This window comes from Antechinus flavipes, chromosome 4 (genome assembly GCF_016432865.1).
Source record: "Antechinus flavipes isolate AdamAnt ecotype Samford, QLD, Australia chromosome 4, AdamAnt_v2, whole genome shotgun sequence".
Lineage (NCBI taxonomy): Eukaryota > Metazoa > Chordata > Mammalia > Dasyuromorphia > Dasyuridae > Antechinus > Antechinus flavipes.
The window spans coordinates 158,259,599-158,282,907 of record NC_067401.1 but is presented as its reverse complement, the minus strand read 5'-3'; the positions used below and the strand labels follow the sequence as shown (position 1 = coordinate 158,282,907).

The 23,309-nt window shown below is 36.3% G+C and overlaps 2 protein-coding genes across 8 annotated transcripts in view; one reads left to right on the top strand and one right to left on the bottom strand.

The window, feature by feature from the left end:
* ARSG (arylsulfatase G) overlaps positions 1-23,309 on the top strand; it is a 996,823-nt gene that overhangs the window by 826,998 nt on the left and 146,516 nt on the right. Inside the window, exon 1 of one of the 6 annotated variants that reach the window (XM_051995240.1) lies at positions 10,404-10,633. The exons of the other annotated variants lie outside the window; for them this stretch is intronic. The gene's annotated coding sequence lies outside the window, so the exon portion shown is untranslated. Of the gene's footprint in view, positions 1-10,403; positions 10,634-23,309 lie in introns of those variants that run through there. 6 annotated transcript variants of the gene reach the window in all.
* Positions 1-23,309, bottom strand: part of SLC16A6 (solute carrier family 16 member 6) — a 94,469-nt gene that overhangs the window by 31,657 nt on the left and 39,503 nt on the right. The window contains exon 1 of one of the 2 annotated variants that reach the window (XM_051995245.1): positions 10,065-10,295. The exons of the other annotated variant lie outside the window; for it this stretch is intronic. The gene's annotated coding sequence lies outside the window, so the exon portion shown is untranslated. Of the gene's footprint in view, positions 1-10,064; positions 10,296-23,309 lie in introns of those variants that run through there. 2 annotated transcript variants of the gene reach the window in all.

Here is a 23,309-nt window from a genome sequence, read left to right as displayed (position 1 = left end):
CATAGTCCTTCAATTAAATCTAATTCACTTGCTTATCATGGCATTACAACCTGTTATTATGCTTTGAGAATGAAGGACAAACAATAAGATTATGAAGTTATTATTTATATATGTCTAACCTTGTACCCTCATAGATAAGTTTTATCTTTATGCCTAAAGTGTCCAAAATCAAGTCAGTTAAAATTCTGAGAAAAAACAAAAAACAAAAAACCACAGGCAATGTTCATTGGATCATAGATTTAGAACTGGAAAGGATTTTTAAAATCATTTAGTCTGAGTTCTTAACTTCGCTTTACATTGTGGACCTTTTTGACAATCTGGTGACCACCTATAAGTTGGTTACCTTTTCACAATCTTTTTAGAATCTTACTTCATAACTTACTAGAAAACAAAACAAAAAACAAAACTGAAGTTTTCACTAAGAGCTCTCCTCCACAATATCTGAAAGCTTATCACTAAGATGCTTTCTTGCAACTGTCTCCTTCACATGAAGAGGTGATCTCTTTCCTTTGCTAAGACAAGACACAAGCAGGAGGGATCGCATTTAACTTTGTATTCTCCAGCAGATTCCCCTCTCTGTTGTGACTTTAATTTTTCTCGATTCTTAAATCATTGTCAATGTTTTCTATACTGCCTTCAAACATGCCCATGTCTCCCCTCTACAATAAAACCTTCATTTACCTCCACTAGCTATAATCATATATCAATCTTACTTCTTGTAGCTAAACTCATTGAGGCTACCTACAAGAGGCAATTCTATTTCCTTTCCCTTTCTTTCCTTTTGATGAAGTCTTTGATGGATAGATGTGATTAACAAAGGAATTAATCAAGATTAATCTCTGAAGCAAGCAGGGAGAAGGCACTGATAGAATCAGTTTAGCTCCTTGATCCCACCCTCTGGAAAGGTTGTCCAATCTGGAATCTGTTATGTCAAATCCCTGAGACGCACCTTCTGTAATGGTCTTGAGCAATCTTACCTGTCATGTCCTGTCAGAAATCCCAATCATGTCTAAATTTTCCCTGTAAAATTTACTTATGGGCCATTCCATGGCTGCTGCCTTTCTTTAGATCAGTTCTCCAGGGCACTCAGGTCTGAAGTGTCTTTCCCCTTACCCCATGCCACATAATATCTCTAACTCCACTGTTTCTCAACCCCACTTCTCCTGCTTATAGTTAGCTAATTCTTTTGGGGTGCTATGTCTCTTTCAGGATTTAGCCTATAAGCTAAAGGCATGCCCCAACCTCATGGGGTATTTCCTTTTTCTTGGTGAATGACAAGTTCCTAGTGGAACTTGCCTTTTCCATTTTTATGCTCTCCCAACTCTATTTCATATTTAACATTCCTGATGTCTATTGTATCCCTTCATTTTGTCTATAACTTCTTCCTCTACATAAATTTACCTTTTGCCAAAGAAAATGGCCATTGTGAATTCTTCACAACACTGAACCTCAACTTTTAGTGCCTACCATCATCTAGTGTCTACATCATCCACATCATTTTGGTCTTCAAATCACATCACTTTCACCTGAACTTTTTGCAGTGGCTTCTGGCTTCTCACCTCACCATTCAATTGAAATTGTTCTTTCCAAAATCAATAACTGTGGTGATCCTGTTCTTCTTTAAAATATAATATAAGAGATGATGGTTCTCTCTGGGAGAGAAGGTAGGTTTCTCAGGGAGGTTTTTTGGAGGCAGCCTTAGTATCAGTTCAGATCAATAATTACCCCAAATACAGCCAGCTGGTAAAAATACAGACATTTATTTCTCCTTCCAAGTCTTGTCTCTTACCTTGGGCCCGGACAGCGAGATTCTTAGAGGCCTATCTCTCTGCTTGGTTCCAAGAGCTCCCTCCGAATGTCTCCAAGTCCAAAGGTTTTGTCCTTTAGCCTCTGCCTCTGCTTTCTTCAGCCTCCAGCCAGTACAAAAATGGGATGAATCTCTTGTCTCCTTCACTTGGGGCTTGGCTAGCTTTCTGGCGAGTCTTTCAGACCAGCTTGGTCTCAGTGGGGGAAGTGCAGGAGCCCAGCCACCACAGAGAACCTTCTCAATCTCCTGCTCAACTCTCGACTCGTAGCTTCTTCCTCTCAAAACTCTTCTTCTGCCACCAGCCAGCCAAGTGGAAAATATTCTGGAATAGATCTCTCTTCACTGGCTTTTTTATGACTCTTCTGAGAGAATGGGATTATGGGTTTTCTCCCATAGTGCTCTCTGGCCCTAATTTCTTCAAGGGAGGTGTGAATTCAGATATCTCATACTAAACCCTGAAATTTCCCAAACGTGTGAACTCCAATGAGTAAAAGTGCAAACACAAGCATTGTATCAATTAGTTCTACTTAGTACCTTGTTTCAGGTTCTGGCCCAAAACATCTTCTTGTAAGAGCAGATCAATAATCTATCAACTCTAATGAGTTAGCAGTTTGTAAAGATTCCAACAAATAACAATCTTTTAATTGTCAAACCAGACTTTCACCCTTCTTGACCTTTTCAATTTCAATTACTCTCTTCTAGAAATCCTCCTCCAGGTTTTAATTATTTTTCTCTCCTAGCTTTCTTACCTTGTCTAATTCTTTCCTTCTCAGTGTCCTCTGCTTGATGTTCACATAGACTTGCTGTCTATTAATTATCTGTACCACCATCCTGGGACCTCTTTTTTTCTCTCTCTACTGTAACACTTGGTTATTAGCTCCCATGGATTTAATTATCTCGATTCAAAGATTCTCTGATATACTTGTTTGGACCTAACCTCCTCTTTCTCCTTTTCTGGTTGCCAATTCTTAACTCAGCTCTGTAAGGGACTCAACTTCTTTCTAGTCATTTTCAGATTCTCCAATATCCATCCGTTTTGAGAAAGCTCCTCCCTTTTATATAAATTCCTTAGGTTATGACCAAATCTCTTTAAAATTATTTTAATTTAAGGTTTCAAGCTCTTATTTGTTTTAGGTATGAAACTGATTAATTCAAGAAAAAAACCTGTTGTTATTGTTGTTTTTAACCTGACAAATTCCTTTTAAATAGGTTGGCTTAAACAATGTAATCCCATAACTTTCCTTCTAACTAAATTGTAATTAGAGGAAGGGAGAGAAGAGAGCTCAAAATTATTTGTATTCCTCTTTTAGGAGAGAGACTTTCAAACACTAGGTGTTCAATGAAAATATCTTGACAACTAGAGTGATGAAGAAATAACTATAAATCCAAGAATTCACTGAGCATCTACTTATATTCTAAGAAGTATAAAGTCCTAAGGATACACAAACAAAAAAGTAAGAGTCTCTTACATCAAGGAGCTTACAGTGGAACCCCTTTCATAAAGACATTTCACACTTTGAACAGATACATATTGTATATGTTTTCTGCACTTTTCAGCTTTTCATTGTGCATAGATCAGTTCCAATCTAGGCCCTGCCATTAATAGTAAAAGAACACATTTCTACTGTGCTTTTTACAAGGCCTTTTCCTCATAACAAAGGGTGTTATTCTATTTATTATTCTATTTAGCTGGTGAGAAAACTGAAGATCAGAGAGGTAAAAACAACTTCAGAAATTAAGCCCAGGTCTTTTTACTTCAAATCTAGTCATTTTTCTATTTATTCACAATGCCACCTAACTCATTGGACTGACTCTGGGCAAGTCATATTATGATTGGCTACAATGCTGGGGAGAAAAGAGCTGGACTTACAATGACAATTTCCACCTAACCTTCTAATTTTTCTCAATTGGCCAGTTTTACTCTAATTGGAGAAATTAGGGTTGTCAAGCCACTGGGTACTTTATCCTCTCAGGAGTTAATTAGCAAAATAAAACTTATTGAATCAAAATTGAAAAGTGGTTCCCCTCAAAAAACTTCTCCTTAATGACTGAGTGCAGATAATTACATTGAAAAGTTCTTCCAGAAAAGTTCACCAGGATTTATACCTTAGGCAATACAGAAAGTGACCAAAAAGTGTATAGCCTTTGTTTTCTAAATTGTTATTTCATAGGGATAACCACTAAGTGCTCCTTACCCTAATTCACTCCCTATATTCAATCAGTTGTCATGTCCTATTATTTCTACTTTAATAATCTCTTCTCTGACAGTGCCAACACTCTAATTCAGGTCCTATTGCCTCACTCCAGATCTTCTGCAGCAGCCTACTGATTAAAGTTTTTGCCTCAAGTCTTTCCCCACTACAATTCTTTTTTCACTCAGATGTTCTCTCCTACCTTTCCAGTTCTTTTATACTTCATTCCCCTTTCCCTTACATCTAGCAACTTGAAAGTAGAGATTGGTTTTGCCTTTCTTTGTATCTCCAGAGTTTAGAACAAAGCCTGACACATAGCAGTGTTTAATAAATGCTAGTTAAGATTACTATTATTATAATCAAGAGAAATATAAATAATGTTACTACAAAACTAGTTAAGATTTCACTGAAAGAACTTATCTCTTTAAACTGAAATAATTACTGTATGAAGTACAAGCTCTTTTAAATTCCAGTATGTTTAAAGTAGGAATACTAATTGGCCCTTCTCATGGAGATGATTCTCCCACATTCAAAACATCAGGCGCATAAATTTTTGTTTCACAAGTTTCTGCCCTAGACTTCTTTATTATTTAGAATATATACTTGTTGACTAGAAGTATAGATGTAATCTCTAGTCATGATCTGTGATGCTTATCTTATTTTGTGAACAAACCCTGTACTTTGATTTCACATGGAAATAATACAGACTTGGGAGAATAAGGCCTTAGTATTGCCTTTTGGGTATGGGCCCCAGGCCCATGATCACAGGCAATTCATTTCATCTTTCTAAGCATCAGTTTCTTTATCTGTAAAATGAGGGGTCTATATTAAATTAGTCTACTTCCTTTTGAGCTCAGCATGATGTGGTTTGACATGACAGAAAGAACACTGATCTAGGTATCAGGAAACATGCATATTAGTTTTGGCTTTTTTTTTTTTTTATTAGCTCATTTCATCTCCCTGGCCTTTAATATCCTCATTTATAAAAAGGATATTGAAATAGGTGATATTTAGGTCTTTTCTAGCATAGTGTCCTAGAAAAAGGCATTGGTTGTGAAGTCAAAATTCTAATTCCAGGTTCTACCACTTATTTGTCATGTGACTTTGGACAAATCATCTCACTCCCTGAAGTTCAATTTCCTCCCCCAAAAAGTAAGGCTGTGACTTATACTGCTTACCTCATAGGATTATTCTGAGATGCATTGTAAACTTTAAAATATTATAACATGTTAGATATTATAATAAGCACCATGAATTTACAAAATGAACTAGTCCAGATCGTTGTGGAAAGTTAGAGAGCTGCCCAAACTTGCTGATTTATCAGAGTCTAAAATCCCTAAGCATAGAAGTACATATAAAAGATGGATGTTTAAATCCAGATCCAAAAGTTTGATAATTGGGGGCAGCTAGGTGGTTCAGGGGATTACTTTATACTTACTAGCTGTGTGACCCTGGGCAAGTCACTAAATCCCAACTGCTTTGAAAACAAAATAAAACAAAAGTTTGATGGTTACTGAGGACTTAATATTTGGCTTTTGGTTTCTTTTTCTTTCTGCTAACTATATACTCTGAACTCCTAGAAGATTATTAATCCCTAGGGGCAGTTAGGTGGGGCAGTGGATGGAGTGCTGGACAATTCAGGAAAACTGTGTTTAAATCTGGTCTTGAGCCTGGAAAGATTTACACAAACTAATGCTGAGTGAAACAAGTAGAACTAAGAATACAGTATACATAGTAACAGCAAGACATGATTAACTTTGAAAGAGTTGGTTCTTCTCAACCGTTTAGTGATTCAAGGCAATCCCAATAAATTTTGGATAGAAAATGCTATCTACATCCTGATAGGAATGAGAAGGAATGTAAATCAACATATGCTATGTTCACTTTTTTTCTCTCATGGTTTTTCCCTTTTATTCTAATTTTTATCTCCCAACATGATTCATAAAGAAATGTATATTTTAAAAAATTTAACATACATATATAACTATAAAAAGAAAACAATAATAAATAAATGAATGAATGAATGAATGAATGAATCTGTCCTTGGATAGTTACCCATTATGGGAATCTGGACAAGTCATTTAAGCTCTTTTGGCCTCAGTTTCTGCAACTTTAAAATTGGGATAATGATATTTTCATCACAAGATTATTGTGAAGATTAAATGACATACTATTTGTAAAGTGCCTGGCACAGAGTAAAAATTATATAATTTCTTATTCTTCTTCCCCACTTTGTTAGAAAATACCAGAATTGGAAGGGATGTCAAAGATAATTTGGTACATTCAGTACCTAAGCAAGAATATCTTCTAAAAAATATCTGCCAAAAAACCATTCATCCTCTGCTTGAAGACACACACAACTAGGAAATCATTAATATTCTCATCAAATAATATATTCTGTTGGGTAGATTATCCTTCTTTATCATTTTGCAATTTCATTCTTTGTCCAACAATTACTTTTATTACTGAGGTTATATAAGATCAAAGTCCCTTCTCTTTTCCAAAAAAAGTTTATAGTTATAATTTTCTGAGGCACTTTTATACCTTTTTATGTTCAATTACCAATGTATTAGCAATAGCAAATAGTAGTCTCATTCCCTGGAGTAATTTCTATGTAGTTAGTTGTGGAAATTTTGTTACATAAGGATGGAGAAGACAGTACTTCTCCACTACCTCTATGTTTTAAAAAAAAAAATCATCTATAACTATTCTAGAACCTCTGCTCTACACTGTGAAACACAAGGTTACTAAATATATTAACCACTCTGAATTGTTATGTCTATTCCGTTCTACTGTTTTTTAGCCAGTAACAGTTTTGGTAATATAATATATATATTATTATATAATATAATTTAAGATCTGGTATTGCTAAACCTCCTTTGCTTACATCTTTTTTAAATTAGTTCTTTTGCTATTCTTGACTTTTTGCTTTCCAAATGAATTTTTGTTATTGTTTTCTCTAATTCTGTAAAATAATTTTTTGGTAAGCTAATTGGGATGGTATTGAATACATAAATTAGTTTAGGTAAAACTGTCATTTTTATTATATTGGTCCTGCCTACCCATGAACAGTTAGTATTTCTCTAATTATTTAAATGATTTTGTGTAATACATATATATATAATATATAAAATACATAATTGTTAATATAGTTCCTGGGTTTGTTTTGGCAGGTGTATTCCCAGGTACTTCATACTGTCCTTTTTTAACAAAACCCAAGACTAACAGAGCCAATTTTAGGTGGTTGTATGCCAGTAGTAGGGAAAATAAACTGGGTTCAAATTCTGCCTCATAACACTTTTAACTCTCAAACCTAGTTTCTTCATCTGCAAAAGGTAAATAACAATATTTGTTCTATTTATCTAATGGAATAATTAAGCGATAAGTACCTTCAAGGCTTAAATAGCTGTACAAATCTCAGTTATTATTATTAATATCAATATAGGACAATACTGTCTACAAAGCATTGGCTTCAGAAGTCTTGGTTTTAAAGTCTGCTTCTGAAGCTTCAGCTAGAACTCCTCGAGGAGACTGTGTGTTACCTTGGACAAATCTCTTGGGTCATCTGATTTCCTATGAGATTAGATCCTCTCCCCCAGTTCTTTTTGGCTCCAGAGAGTAGGAAATTATCTTTCTCAATTCAGTTTTATAGGTAAGTTTGACTGTTCAAATGGTATATCACTTAAAATGCTGAGTCCGAAGGAACAAATAATTTACTTTGTGATTCAATAAGCCATTTAAAGTGGGCCTCAGTTTTCCCTCCATAAGAAAAACTAGGGTTTGGACTAGATATAATTTCTAAAATTCCCTTTAACTCTAATAATCTGGGATCTTCTAGGACATTTATTTGCTATGAAAATTTATCTTTCAGAATTTTTCTTTATCTCAATTTAATTCAACAAATAAATATTAAGTGCTCTGCTAGTCCTATGAGATACAAAGAGCCTGGGTCCTTATGGAGCTTACTTTCTAATGGGGCAGATACAACCCTAAGCTAATAAGCAAATACAAAGTGTCTAGAGTGTGACACAAAATAACTAAAATTGATCTCATCATTTAGCGACCTAGTTAGTAGTCTCAAGCTTTTCAGTGAATAAGAGGGGACTGGATTAAATGATTTCAATGATCCTTTCTAGAGTTAATATTCCCCTAGACATAAAATTTGAGTAATAACAATCTCATCTTTAAGCTAACATTCTTCAAAAAGTTGCAGAGAAGCAATACCTTAATACAAACCATTTTTAAACTTTTTGAGATAATAAAAACTCATGATAAATTTAAGAACTGTTCAAGTTCTCTTCCTACTGAATATACTTGAAATAACTGACTATTCTGCTGGAATTTAGGAACATGTTAAAACATAGAGTTTCAGTGGAATAGTTATTGCTTAATATTACATTCAACTTAAATGCATTAAAAAAGCACAACACTGATTATTCCATATTAGCAACTTTATCTTCAGTAACTTCAGTACAATCTCAAAAGGAATATGGAAACATATGGAAATGCTTAACAGCAACTGAGACAAACTGCCACTCACTTAGCAAAAGTGTCATGTATTTATTTCCATTCTTCTTAAAGGTGTAACCCCGGTGAACCCCAAGCTTTCAACAAGTTGTTCCATAATTGTCAAAAATTAGATTGGTCTTAAGCGAAGGCTACTTGTACAAAAAGTCCAAATCGTACGGTTAAAAATCCCAAGTCTTTCCAGAAATGCCGCATAAGCAGCACTGAACTATTTGACGGAACTCATTCTCCAATTTACTAGACCAAGATGTTGCAACCCGATCCAAGAATTTAATCAGGTTCTCCGTGTTCTCCTAGGAAGGATTTCCATTGAGGAAACTCCTTGTTTAAAAACCACAGAAATAAAACTCTGGGTTTAGTGGCAATCATTAAGACAGTAGAACTTGCTTTTCCACTTGGTTGCACTGTTTATTTACATACAGTATGTCTCTATGTTGGAAAGTCTCAAGTGAAAGGAAACTCGGGACTATTTCTACATTGGCCATGCAAAATGTATTACTGACTAAAATGCCATAGCGAAGTGCTTCCTACCCCAAGGTGGTTTACTTCTAATGATTTTTACCATTAAAATCTTCGACTATTAAAAAATAACTCAACTATTGGGGGGGGGGGGAGGGAGGAGGGAACCACATACTTTTTCTGTAGTACCTTTCCCACTGTCAGCGTATTAACAAACTCAAGCTATAAATTGCTGGCTTTAAACGTTAAACTTTGCAAACATAGGAATTTCATGTGGAGGACCTAGTGGTGCCAGTAGTTGCTTCCTAGGCTGGTTTCTTATTAAAGTCTACATTCAATGTTACTAGCCACCTATGTCATTTTTTATTTCTTCATTATTGGACATAAGGAAACAACCCATTTCCTTTAAAAAACCATCCTCCTTTGCAAAACAGCCTTGACACTTGCCCGCTATAGAAGTGTTTGGTTTCGGGTGCAGGGGAGAAACAGTTTAAGATGGGAGGGGAAGCCCGCAGTTACAGAACTACAACTTTGACAATCAAAACATAAGAATTTGGTGCCTACAGGGAAAACGCTGCCCGGTCGAAAAAGCCAGGCATCACAAAGTAATTGGCCTTGAGATAGTAACCTTACTTTCTTGGGACAGCATGGGTCTGCGCCCTGGCTGTGTGCAATGCGGAGTCACTGTGAGGTGTCTGACTTTCCGATTCTGAATTCAGGGAACTTAATGCAGGACTCTCAAAGGAAGAGCTAAATACCAGCCATCAGCAACTAATACGGAAGCTTAAGCCCCTTACTTGGGGGGCACTTCTGGAAAGGCCTCTATTTTAAAACAAAAACCCATTTTTAAAAAATCTACAAAAATTAGGAGAGAGGTATGATAGGCTGACATCGTCTCTGTCCTCCAACAGGGAGAAGGTTTGATCTCTCTAAATTGTCAAGGGGGAAATATTTTCATCATAATCTCTTCAAAATGTTGAAATGTTTTCCTGCGTGTGCCCTATTCACGCGCCCCCGCCCCGCAATAAAACAGATACACAATCAAACTTTGAAACACGTAAATAATAAAGGAAACTCACCAAGTTAGGAGAGAAGAGAATAAACCCCAAAAGGTTCTCAATAAGGTGGAGGCTTGTCCGCCCCCTTTTTATGAGCAGCTCAGAGACATCAAAACAAATGGGGCCCTGGAGACCCCGTCCGGTCTGGAAAGAACCCAGAGAGTCCCCGCTACCCTCCCTCCCCACCCCTCCCCCGGTCCTCGCGCCGCCTATTTTCTTATCTTCCACTCCGACTGGAGCAACCCCCTCCCGACCACACCCTACCCCCTCCCACCCCAATGACACCCCTCTTTCCCCTCTTCAAAGCCCCAGGCTCGCTCCCTCTCTCTATCTCTTATGTGATACCGGCTGCATCCGGAATCTACCGGCTTTCTTTGGGGCGAGCCTCTGCCGACCATGTGCTGCAAGAGGCAGTGCGCGGGGTGTGGAGGGGGGTGGTGGAACCGGCGCGCGCGCGCCCGGCCCACGTGGAGCCGAAGCGCGCCGGAACAGGGGCGCACCCGCCCCCTCCCAATCAATCCTACTCTAGTTGCAGCCCCCCTCCCTTTGGCGGTTCCCGTGTTTCTCGTCTCCGCTTGGGGTCATGTAAGGTAACTGCTTCGCTCTTCCTATCTAGTTGTGCCGCGGCGACTATAGCAATAGCCCCACTCCCTGTTTAGCGGGACTGGGAGGGAGTGCTTCGCTCCGTCTCTCTCGAAGGTTGTTCTGCGTATTCCGATTCCGCTCTCCTAGCATCTTCCCACCTACTCTCACACTCATTTTTTAGGCACCATGACACGGCATCTTCCCCAACCTCCTCCTATACCCTAGGAAGCCCGGGAATAAATTACATCTTTCCTCATCCCCAACCCCAACCACGAGTAGAAATGCACAAGTGGAGTGGTAGCGGACAGCGAATGGAAATGAGCTTTCACCTTCCTATTGTGAACCTGTGACCACCGCCCCTCTCCTTCCCAGCTAAAAGACGCTCTGAAGACATTGCACCAGTTTTAGCGGCTAGCTCTTTAGATCCTCCTGTCCCAGTCATCCTCCCCCGCCTACGACTGCTTGTGGAACTGAAACACTCCTTTGCCAACAGGAATTATGGGGGTGGAATGGAGCCTGGTGCGCGTGGGGACAGGGTCCTGCGCAGTGCTCCCTGTATTAGTGACTGTGACTGTGGCAGCGACTGCGGCGAGTTGGAACCGCCCTTCGAAAAACAGGTTCCTTCTAGTTTGGGTGTGAGAGGCTTGCAGCTTCTTTAACCCGAGGTTCCTTTGGTCTCCTAATTCCCTTCTTTTTCACAGTTTAGCCAATTTATACACCCCCGGTTGGTCCTTTACTCGACTCTGGGTTCAAGGAGCAGGGTCCCAGCTTGCCCAAAGAGAACGCAGTTTTTCTTTACCTCTAGAGGTGCCCTGCCGCAGCATAGCTCAGTTCTTGGTGCTAACCCCTCCCAGCCGAGAGATGAGTGGCTTACTCTTGGCTAGAAAGTTTTTAGGGAAGAATGAATATCCTGACTACAAGGCCATCCCAAATCTTTTACTTTGGTTTTGAGCCTCCCTTCCTCTTTCTAAACCTTCCTATCTCAGAGGAGTTCTCCCATCACAGAATATGATGAAGAAACATGTTTTCCAGAAGAAGCAAAGTGTGTATGCACATTTTTCTACATATCGACTATATGTATTTATATAAATGATACATAATACATGCAATACAAAATATACCATATATAGTATTTTTTTTTTGTCAACATAGAAGGAGTAGTACCCCAAGGATCTGTGCTTGACCCTGTGCTGTTTAACATTTTTAACCAATGACTTTGATAAAAGTATGCTTATCAAATTTACCAGTGACGAAATAACTTGTGAGAGATATCTGACCAACTGAATGGAAACCAAGAGCCAGTGAGCATTGGACTAAATCTAAAAAGATGTCATTCAGTAGGGAGTAAATTAAAGTCACATTTGGGTATCAAAAAAATGTCAGCTTCACAAGTACAGAATTGGAAGAGGCACAAGCATCAGTTAGTTTGGAAAAAATGGAGGGGAGGTGAATGCTAGTGAATTACAACCTCAATATGAGTTATCTATAATACATTAGGGAAAAAAAGCAAATATCATTCTAAAAGGTATTTGGTGAGAGGCAGAACTTTCAGGAGTAGGAAGGTTATAGCCCCTTTATGCTCCAAATTGTTAGACCTCTTCTGGAACATTGTGTTCAGATCTAAGGGTCATAGATTAAAGATAATGATGAAATAGAGCTCCTTCAGAAAAGAGAAACCAGCATTGTTAAGGGACTTGGGTCTATTTCATGGGAGGATAGTAAAGATTGAGTATTTTTAGTCTGGAGACGAAAAGGGTGGGGCAGGACTTCATCATATATTTCCCTGGTACCTTCAAGTTCCCTTTTTCTCCTTGACACTTCCCACACATCCTTTCAGTTTCTTTTTAAATTTTGAGCTTTTAGAGATGGACAGGAACTGCCCCTTTACTTTCTTTGTATCCCTAATACTTAGCATAGTGCCTGATACATAATTGGTACTTATTTTTTTTTTTTTATTGAATAGCTGCGTTCACATATTTGAAGGGCTGTCATTTACAAGTATTTTACTTGTTCTGTTTGGCCCCAGAGGGAAGAACCAGGAGCAATGGTTAGAAGTTTGAAGAAAAAAAAGAGAGAAAAATTTAGCCTTGAAGTCAGGATAGAAAGATGATAGATAGATAGCACATATATTAAATGCTTATTGTGTGCCAGGCTAAAGGATACTGGAAATATAAAGATAAGAAAACAAGAAAGTCTCTATAAAGAAACAGCTCATATTCTAATAGTGGAAGACATAAATAAAAAGAACTAGAAGGTCAGATTAAGGAAAGAAAGTACCCTCATGGGAGCCAGGCAGACAATGGGAGGTTAAAACAAACTCATCTGGCGACAGAATAGAGAAGAGAGTACCTGCTAAAAGAGTAGGCATCATTTAAATTTGGAGGCCCTGGACAATGTCCCTGTTCATGACCCTAATTGTAGCTTTACTTGAGACTATAGCTGATAGCTAGATGCTCTTGAGCCTCTTCACCTCTAATCCAAATTAACACTAATCAGGATTTATATCTGTGGAAGAGAGCTCACACATTGCAAGTTATCCTTCAAATCTTGCCTAAGGAAACCAGCCTTAGTCCACAATTCACTTTTCTGAATATTAGACTTTTTTATCTGTCTAGAAGTAAATCTCCATCCCTAGGGAGTCATATCATTGCTGTGAGAGGTGAGAACTGAAAGATATATGTCTGGAGTTGGTAGTAGTAGAGAAGAAAGGTAAGCAAATTAAATTTTAGTCAAAAGTCTTCCTTGCCATTTAATTTCTTTCAGATCCCAGAAGCCAATGTTAACATGCTTGGAAGTATAATGGATGTTTATTTGATCTCTAAGTATGTGTAATTTAATGTCATTAATAGACTGTGTTGGGTTTGCCTACAGTCTAATACCCATGGGAGGAAGGTACCCAACATAAGTAGTGCGCTTTATGGAAAGACAGGGATAATAGTCTTATAGGATGGACAGGCATAGATGACTTTGGGCCTACGTTATTGCCCAGATATGTTCCCCATAAGATCACAGATTCACTAGAGTTTTAAAAATTATAATATAGTTACAGAATAGGTGTTTTGATGACCACTTTTAATTTATCTGTCTTTGAGTAAATATATAATAAAACATTCCTAAAACAGTAAAACAGTACTGAATATTATTTAATTTTTCTTTTATGATTAGAGTCTTATAGTGCTGTAGGTATCAAGAATATTGGTGTTGGAATCTTTACAAACTGCTAACTCATTAGAGTTGATAGATTATTGATTTGATCTTACAAGAAAATGTTTTGGGCCAGAACCTGAAACAAGGTACTAAGTAGAACTAATTGATACAATGCTTGTGTTCACACCTTTACTCATTGGAGTTCACAAGTATGGGAAAGTCACAAAGTAAACTGTAACTTTGTGAATTCACACCTCCCTTGAAGCTCTTAGGGCTAGAGAGCACTATGGGAGAAACCCATAATCCCTCTCTCTCGTATCCCACAATTCCTCCCTCTCGTATAAAAGAAACAGACAGAGCTCTTGGACAGATTTCACCAGAATTACATGAAGAGTGGAGCTGGCTGGAGGCTGAAGAAAGCAGAGGCAGAGGCAGATGCAAAGGACAATCTGCAAGAGCTCTTGGAACCAAGCAGAGAGATAGGCCTCAACTAATCAGGCTACTTTGGAAGGAGAAATAAACATTTGTATTTTTACCAGCTGGCTGCGTTTGGGGTAATTATTGATCTGAACTGATACTAAGGCTGCCTCCAGAAAAACCTTACCCAAGAAACCTGCTCCTCTACCCCAGAGAGAACCTTCATCTTATATATTTTAAAGAAAGAAAAGATCACCACACATTGGTTCTCGCTGTTTTTAAAAGCAAGGAAGTACCAGTTAATAGAGATTTCTGCTAGATAGAATTCTACATAAAACAACCCTTACTGTACAGAGAGTTCTAGCCTGGGAAAACAGACTTTAGTTAATGTTACTTCTATCATCAGTTGGTTGTATGAATTCAAGCAAGCTACATTTATATAGGAGAAATGGTTGCCTCATTTTCTCTAGTACTTAGCTTGGCACTTAGCAGAAAGTTTATGCAATAAATTATTGTTTTGGGTTATTGAGTTAAAAATTAGGATGAACACAGTTTGAGGGGTGATATGTGGACTATTAAAGAAAAGATAAAATTGAAAACAAATTAAAGACAACAAAAGGTTCTTTTAAAAAGTTACAATATACTAGTTGTGTGACCACACAACTTTAAATACCTCTTCTCCCCCCCCCCCCCCAAAAAAAAAAGGTATATGGACAAAAAAGGATCAAAGAAAGTTTAGACCCCTTTACTCCCTGGAGAATGAGATGCTAATTTACAATCAAAAGAAAGCAGAGCTATTCTATTCTACTTTGTTTCTGTTTTCTTTGCAAAGAATAACATGTTTAACATTTTGGTCAATGACTGATAAAGTCATCAAATTTGAAGATGACAAAGATGACCTTTGTATTAGAAATAACAAAACAAAGATAACTTGCAGAAACTTGATAAATAAGTAAGGAGATAGAAGGAGGACAATTAATTACCCCTGATGAATTCAAATCATCTGATCTAGATGTACAATATCCTTAGAAGATACAGAATGTTTTTCCAGGGGTTTCTAAACTAGTAGTTGAGGTCATAGGTGTAGTTTATTAGATTTTAGCAAATCTTTTGTTAAAGTAGCTTAGTAGGTAAGCACTAGGGCTAAATTCAGGAATGTGTGAGGTCAAATCCAGCTTCAGATATTTATTAGCTATGTGAATCTGGGCAAATCATTTAATTTCTGCCTCAGTTTCCTCATGTGAAGAGAAAATAGAAATAATTGTAGCATCTACCTTGTAGGGGAATACTAGTAGTTGTTGTTTGTGTTTTGTTCTAGAAGAGGACCATTACACCAGAGAGGTGATGCTGTGACATGCAAGTGAATTGGATTTAAGTTAGGAAAGGCTGTGCAAGGTCATCTGCCTCACTTTCCCCTCCAGAGTCATCTGCATCCAGTGGCCAGATATAGATTAGAATGACTGGAGATGACCCTGGATGAAATGGGAGACCTTACCCTCTTTAAGCTGAGGTCTTCAACAAGTTTCAGTTTGACTGACGCCATACTCATTCAGTGATTCAGTCTAGATAGCAATGGAGGCAAAGAATCTCTGAGTAGCCACAGTCAAACTGAGACCTGTTGATAACCTTAGCAGGATAGTTATGAGTATTTAATGATATAATAATTGAAAAGTGTTTAGCATAGTACTAGCACATAAATTTTTTTATAAATATGATTCTTATTATTAACAGCATACTATTTTGTAGAGAAGAGATATAGAGAGATGGATTAGATGCTCATACCAACAGATGGATTCAGACCTAATTGGATGGTCTGAACTAAAGGAATAATTGTCAGTGGTTCATTGTCACCATTGCTGGAAATATCCAGTTGAGTCTCCTAGGTACTGGTATGTGGCCCAGAGCTGTTTAATGTTTTAATGAATTAGCATGTTTATCAAATTTGTAGATGATACTAAGCCATGAAAGATTGCTGGATCAAAGGTGTCAGACACTTGGCCCACACCAGTATGGCTTAAACCAGGATAAAATATAATTGGGAAATATTTAACAAGATAAATACTATATAATAAAATATAATTACATTTTAAACTAATTCCATGTGTGTTCCCACAGGGATCTTTATGTATAGATTAATGGACTCTACTTTTCTTTTGAGTTCTATACTTCCAAGCTATATCGCCTAACAAGATCTAAAATGATTTTAATAGTCTAGTATATTGGGCTGAGTTTAATGAGATGATATCCAGTAGAGGAAAATGGGGGGGAGGGGGGAAAAACCTTATCAAATATAAGATGGAGGAAATGATAAAGATCTTAGAGCTCAATGTGAGTCAAGTAGGGGGATAAGTAGGTAAAAAAAAAAAAAAGCCAATTTTGAATTCTATCTTGGACTTCATTTAGAGAGGAATAGTTTCTAAAAATAGGCAATATCATTGTCTTATTGTATTCTGAGCTTATCAGACCTTATCTATATCGTGTTCAGTTGTGGCCAATTGTGATCAATGAAAAACCTTGATCAGATGGGTAGTGTTTGAAGAAGGCAACCAAGGTGTTCTTCAACCAGAATCTGCATAACTTCTTGTTGGGTGTGTTATAATGAAAATCTCTTTTATGTGACTTTAACTAGATAGACACTAAGTTTCCTGCCAACTCTCAAATTCTGTGATCCATGCAAATATTTTTTACATGCATTGAAAACAGAAGCAATATGATGTAGCAAGGAGCAATGGATTTCTTACAATAGAATCATAGGATTTTAACCCTGGAAGGGAATTTAAAAGATTTAGTCCATCTGTTTAATTTTATAGATGAAGGAACAGAAAGGTGAAGTGAATTTCAAGGTTACACAACTATTAAGATTAACTAAAATATTATAATTCCAAATAAAGGGACTATAGCTTCAGTAGATTCAGGCTACAGTACCATTTACTAGCTGTAGGACAAATTATTCTGCTTCTTTGAGATTTTATTTTCTCAACTAAAGATAATGATACCCTTCTTTCATATTCCCTATGATGAGCATGAGGTAGGCAATATATGTTAAGTGTTAGCTATTCCATAATAGAACAAAAAGAAGAATTAGTTTTGAAAGAGGAGTGTTTCAACAAAGTTCTTAAATATTGGATTTAATTTCTGCAGAATTTGATTTAGGTGCATTATTGCCAGGAATGAAACAATTATTAAGCATTAAGTACATGCAGAGTACTGTGTTACAAATTGAGGAAGATAAAAAGTGTAAATGACAGAGCCCCATTTCTCAGTCCACTGACGGCATCACGAAACTCAATGCTTTACAAAGTTAATCAACACTCCTCTATTCCTCCCTCCTCCAAAACCCAAAACATCTACTTAACTTGCAATGGATAAAGTAGAATAGTTTTTTTTTAAGTTCAAATTTCATATTTTTATTTGTTGTGTGACCTTGGGCAAGTCACTTCACACTCAATTCCTCATCTGAAAAAAATGAGCTGGTCAAGGAAATGACAAAACACTCCAGTATCTTTGCCATGAAAACTCCAAATGAAGTCATGAAGACTTGGACATGACTGAAATGACTAAACAACAACAACTACCACAACAAAAGAACTTCTGGAATCTTAGTATAGAACCAGAAAAATAAAAAAATTAAATTAAGAACTCTTATTTCTAACTTCTCTTTTGCCTGTTACAACTCAGGAAGTCCTCATAATCCGTCATTACAATGAAGCAAGCCATTTTGATGAACTTTTAAAACTTTATACATTTACTTGGGAAATAAGCTCTATGTAGCCTTTTTATGTACAACTTTTCTTACTTTCCTGCTTAGGGAAATTTGCATGAAAATAAATTCCTTTGTGCACAATTGACCTGCCTACTTTCCATCAGTTATAGTCCTCAGACTCTTGATGTTTGATGGTTAAGCAAACTTAACACTGAATTTCAAGTAAGTGTAAAACATTTACCAATTCTATAGAGCCTAAGCTTGGAATAAATTCATTGGATTGTTCAAGATTTAAAACCTATAATTCTCTAAGTATGGACTTGTATTTGCTAATGCTTCACACTCTGGAAATAGGCTTAGTCTTTAGTCAGATTATATGTAGAGAAAAGTATGTTTTTGGTTATTGTCATTGTTCTTCACATTCTCAAAGAGGATCATGACATGGACATGATGCTGTGACATGCAAGTGAATTGGTACATTTGATATCAAAGAGGGGGCAGAGGAGATTAGAGAATATTTATGAATACCTTCAACCTCTTTTCTCATTTCCTTTCAGCCATAGTCAGAGTTTAGGTTGATAGGTATGCGCTTCACTGAACCAGAATTTAAAATTTTTAAACTTATATTTGTGTAAAGAACTTGATGAAGCAGTTTTTAACTATATTTTATCCTTAATTAATCAACAACCATTTATTAAGCATGTACCAGACACTGTGCTGGACCCTGGGAACATAAAGAGAAAAATGAAATTGTCACTACCTGCAAGGAGAGCTCCTTCTTCAGGGAATCAACTTTCTCGGTTCATTTCCCATTTTGGCTATAGGATTTCATCATGTCTTTGTGTAGGGTACTCTTCTCCTCCTTCCTACCTACCCTTTCAGTTTCTTTTTGTGTTGTTTTTCCCCATTAGATTGTAAGCTCTTTGAAGGAATGAACTGTTTAATATGTTTCTTTGTATCCTCAGCACTTAGCATAATGCCTGGCACATAGTAGATATTTAATAAATGTTTACTGACTATATAATCTATATTTTCTCAGAATCCTCACATAGAGAAAAATGAAAATCACAGAAAGTTGATGGGTTCTTTTGTTCTGCTTTAGTAGTTTCAAAAGAAGACAAAAAAGAGGGACAGATGACTATATTGGGGTGAAATGGAGGAGGAAAGGGAATGAAATCATCATTTATAATAGATGTAGATTAAATAAAGAGAATACAGTAATGGGTGGGTAGTCTCATGAACCTCAATTTCATTTGAATTAGGTAAAAGAAAATTAACATTATACTCTTCAAAGCTCCTCCCTCTCCCAATTTTGATATAGGATTATGTTAAATTCAAAACAGAAACAGGAACAAGGGAAAAGTGAAGTGGGACCAGAGAGGGAGGGCACAAGAGGTAGGAAAATATTCATGAGCAAAACAAATTCCAGTGTTGGAAAAAGTACAATGAAGAAGAATTAAAAGAAAACGAAGAGAGAATAAGTATCTCAGATTAGAGGGAAGTAAAGAGAAAAGAGATTAGACTGTATCACTTATAAGATTATAATTATTGGGCAAATTTCCTCTTTTCTACCACTTTTTTACTTATAACAATGAAGATGGGTTCAAAGTTAAAAAAGTACAAGAGAATAGCATGATAAGAAATACACAATTAGCAGTTATAACTGTAAATGTGAATGGGATCAATACACCCACAAAAGAGAAGAGGATGGCAGAATGAATTAGAAAACAATCTGATAATATGTTTACAAGAAACTCTTCAAACCATATAGAGTTAAATGAGGGACTAGAGCAAAATCTGTTATTCTTCAGATAAATTAGAAAAGTAGGTATAACAACCATGACTTCAGATAAGTATATAGTAGGCATAGATAAGATTAAAATATAAGGAAAATAGCATTATGTTTAAAAGCATAATAAAAATCAGCATCAATATTTAATATATTTGCATTTTCATATTTTCATGTAAAAACATAAATGCTTAAAAGGAAAAATAGCTAGTAAAAGTACAATAATAGGGAATCTTAATATATTTCTTTCAGATTTTTACAAAAAGATAAACAAAAGTTAAGAATAAAACTTTAGAAAAATTAGAAATGATTGGCCTCTGACAATTACTGAATAAGATAGAAAAGAATTTATATATTTTTTATCTGTACATGACCCCTGTACAAAGTTGACCATATATTTCTTTAAAATATTAACAAAATATATGAATAATTTGGTCACTTGCTTTTTTTAAAAAAAAGGGGGAAGACCAAATTCTTTTTTTAAAATGACAATTACTGAAAGAATGCAGAAAAATATCAGAGAACATATAGATGAAGGAGTGGTCAACAGTATCAACTGATAAAAAGAGAGTTAAGTAAGTTAAAGACTGGGAATAAGTTAAGGACTGGGGAAAGGCCAATAGATTTAGCAATGAAGAAATAATTAGTGACCTGGGAGAGAGCAATTTCAGCCAAATGCCTAAGGACACAAGGCAATTGACAGGGATTAAGAAGTGAGTGGGAGGTGAGAAAGTATAGAGAAAAAAATGTGAAATACCTTCTCCAGGAGAGTATATCTGAAAAGGAAAGAAATAATAGAACTATAGCTTGAGGGTATAATAGGATCAATTGAAAGTTTTAAAAATGGGACAAATCTGATCATATTTCAAGGCAGTATGCAAGGAGGCAGTGGACAGAGAATGAAAATTTGGAAGGAAGACAGGAAGAGGCAAATGAATCAAAGGTTGCAGACAATGAAAAGTTAAGCTGGTTAACTAAAAGAATAATATTTTGAAGGGAGAAAAGTAAGGACAGAGCAAAGGTGACAATCTGGGAAACTAGGGAAGAATGGAAAAATAGAGGCTGTATTGAGAATGAAGAATGGACACTAGGAGAAAGAGGTAAGAGAAGGGAGGAAGGATGATAGAAGGGAGGACAGATTGAGGCCAGAGTGGATTAGAAACAAAACAATACCAAGAAGGGATAGGATATACAGGAGAGAAAATAGAATAGAGAGAAACTCAGAGCTGGTAATCATAACTGTGAATGGGAATGGGATGAACTCTCCCATAAAACAGAAGCAGATAGCAGAGTGGATTAACATTAAAATTAAAAAAAAACCTACAATATGTTGTTTAAAAGAAATACATTTGAAATAAAGAGATACATAGAGAATAAGAGTAAAAGGCTGAAGCAGATTTTATTATGCTTCAGCCAAAACAAACAAACAAAAAAGTAGGAGTAATGATTCTAATCTCAGATAAAGCAAAAGTAAAAATAGATCTAATTAATGGACATAAGGAAACTACATCTTGTTAAAAAGTAACAATGAATGTGCTATTACTACTAAATGTATATGCACCAAGTAGTAGAGCATCCAAATTCTTAGAGAAGTTAAGTCAATTACAGGAAGAAATAGCAAAATTATATTAAGTGGGAAACCTCAATCTTCCCCTCTCAGAATTAGATAAATCTGACCACAAAATAAACAAGAAAGAAACTAAAGAGGTTAATTGAATCTTAGAAAACTTAGATATAATAAATTTCTGGAGAAAATTGAATAGGGACAGAAAGGAATATACCTTTCTCAGCAGTATATGGCATCTACACGAAGATTGACCATGTATTAGGGCATAAAACCTCACAATTAAATGCAGAAAGGCAGAAATAGTAAATGCTTCCTTTTCAGCTTATGATGCAATAAAAATTATTTTCAATAAAGGACCAGAGGAAGATAGACTAAAAACCACTTGGAAATTAAACAACCTAATTTTAAAGAATGAGTGGGTCAAATAACAAATCATAGGAGCAATCAATAATTTCATTCAAGAGAATGACAATAATGAGACAATATACCAAAACTTATAGGATGTAATCAAAGCAGTTCTTAGAGGAAATTTTATATCTTTAAATAGTTATATGAATAAATAAAGAGAAGATCAGTGAATTGGGCATGCAACTACAAAATCTAGAAAAAGAACAAATTAACCCTCCCCCATACACACACACACACACACACACACACACAAAAAAGAGAGAATGGAGAATAGATTTAGGAAGGGCATAAGGAGAGTTGAAAAGGAGATACAGCAAGAACAATTCTGAGGGGGAAATCTCCAACTAAATACTAAAGTAGAATTTATAAAAATTAAAGAAAAGATTTTTTAAATTGAAAACAAAAGGACTATTGAATGAAGAAATAAATCTAATAGCTTAAATGTTTTTCTTTTTTAAAAAAATTAACAAGATATATGAACAAATCACCTGAGTGAAGTAAAGAGAGAAGGATGAAGGGAATTTCTTTTCTAAGAGAACTCTTTTTAACTTTTAACTCACAAAGAGACGTTAGGAAGAGACTTTGAAAGATTTTGGCTGCTGTCCTCAGAAGTGAATGGTAGGACCCTGTTCCAAAAGTGAGGAGAAGTCAAGAGTAACAGTGACAGATAATTCTGGTTGCCCATCTTTCTCACAACTAAAACAATTGTAAATGTCTGTTTTATTATTTGTTATAGTGTTAATAAATTGTTTAGCAAGAAACTTTCATATTTAAGCATATGAGATTAAGAATTTTGATATCTAGAAAGAGGCTTGAACAACTATGGGAAATGTGTTGTTTTTTTCTGGAGCAGTAAATAGTTAATTTACTAAAGTAGGATGAAAAGCTCAGAGATGTGGCACTTTAGTTTGCTCGTCATTTGTCCTTTTTTCTCAGAAAAGGCCATGGTATCACAGAGGTAATGTGACTTGCAAGTGAATTGGATTTAAGTGTGGGAGGGCTGTATAAAGTCACCAGCTTCACTCTCTCCTTCAGAGCCATCTGGTTCCATTGGCAAGATATAGATCAGGACAACTGGATATGGCCCTAGTTACAGTAAGAGACCTTGGCCTTTTTAAGCAAAAGTTTTTCCCTGCTCTCAGTCTGAATGAGGCAATATCCATTCAGTGAGTAAGGCTAAATGTTGCTTGTCCTTTGTACTTGAAGGGGATTGGGACATCAAGAAGCTAAGTTCTTTAACAGGTCTATTTGACTGAGGCAATGCCCAAGCTGTAGTTAAGACTGGATAAGAAATGAGACACTGAAGGACCTCTTTTACCTACTTAAAAAAAAATCTTAGGAGGGTAAGACCCTTGGGGTTTCTGGCCAAAGCAGAAACAGTTGTATTTACATTCACTCTGAGCCAAGCCAGGATGGGGGTTGGCCTAGGACCTAATGATGACCAATCAATGAGAGCCAGAGTGATTTGATTTAAGGCATTGTCCTTAAGAAAGAAACCTGGCCTGTAATCCCCAAGATATTTTGTGAGGTTTCAGCAGTCAACATTTTTATCTTTTAGGCAGAGTACCCACATATAAGAGTAAGATTCCCTATTTGGACAGAGGGAGAAGAGGGAAGGGGAAGTAGGAAGGAGAGGGCAGGAAGGAGGGA